Consider the following 1162-nt stretch of genomic DNA (forward strand, 5'->3'; position numbering starts at 1 on the left):
GAAAGTTACTCAAATATATTTTAAGAAATGTTAAATATTTTCCTAAAAAGGTTGAAATACCTTTGCAAAGATCTACTTCATTCTGTGTTTGCTAAGGATTGAGAGGATTGAGAATATGTTTATCTTTACAGACTTAGATTCCATTTAATAATTGGGTGGCCTTTGGTAAATTATTCAAAATCTCTCTGCTTTTCTTGCCTTAGCTGTATGCGGGATCTAGCAATGTCTGCTTCACAGGACAAATCTAAACTTTTGTTGCCTAACACAGAGCAAGTGTCCACTTAATTACAGCTTGCTTAATCTTTATACATTTATTCCTTTTTAAATTTTTTATTGGAAGGTTTCAGAGACAGGATAGAACCAAATATCAGCATATTACCTTATACACAAACCCATTGTCATCCAATGAGATTTGACTCACCCTCCAATGAATTTTTGGAGGCTGTAAATCAAATGGGAGGAGACTGTCCATCTTTCTCCCATGAAGTCATTGGTGGATTTGAACCACCAGAGAGGCAAGACCTTTGGGTTAGCAATGTAATTCACTGTCAATTAAACTACCAGTTGTTGTTATGTGCCGTCGATTCACTTGCGACTCATAGTGACCCTACATACAAGCAGCTCTGAACCCTGCTCTATCTTAAGCCAATTTCATTATCTCCAACACATCATGAATCTATCTCATCAAGGATCTTCCTCTCTTGTGCTGTCCCTCCATGCTTCAAAGCATGATATCCCTCTCCAAGGATATCTCAGAAGGCGCTTCAAAATCTTTACCCCCAAGGAGCAGCCTGGTTTCTCCCTACAAACCAAACCTCTAAGGTGACAATAGGAGAAAGTAGGAAAATGTCTAGGGAACAGAGAATAATTAAAATTATTAGCTGACTAGAACATCACATTCCCCTTCTTAAAATAAAATCTCCCATAAGGATCCTGGCATTGGGATAAGGAAGTGGTAATCAGAACAGAAAATCTGATGTTGTTGTTGTTGTTGTTGTGTGCCGTCGAGTCGTTTGTGACTCATAGCGACCCTATGTACAACAGCCCTAAAGCGTGCTCTACCCTGTGCCAATCTCATTGCATCTGACAAACCCATCCCGAGTACCCCAGTCACTGAATCAATCCACCTCATAGAGGGTCTTCCCCTCCTGCGCTGTCCCTC

The sequence above is a fragment of the Elephantulus edwardii genome, unplaced genomic scaffold (assembly GCF_000299155.1).
Source record: "Elephantulus edwardii isolate Elephantulus edwardi_28Jun2011 unplaced genomic scaffold, EleEdw1.0 scaffold00210, whole genome shotgun sequence".
Taxonomy (NCBI): domain Eukaryota; kingdom Metazoa; phylum Chordata; class Mammalia; order Macroscelidea; family Macroscelididae; genus Elephantulus; species Elephantulus edwardii.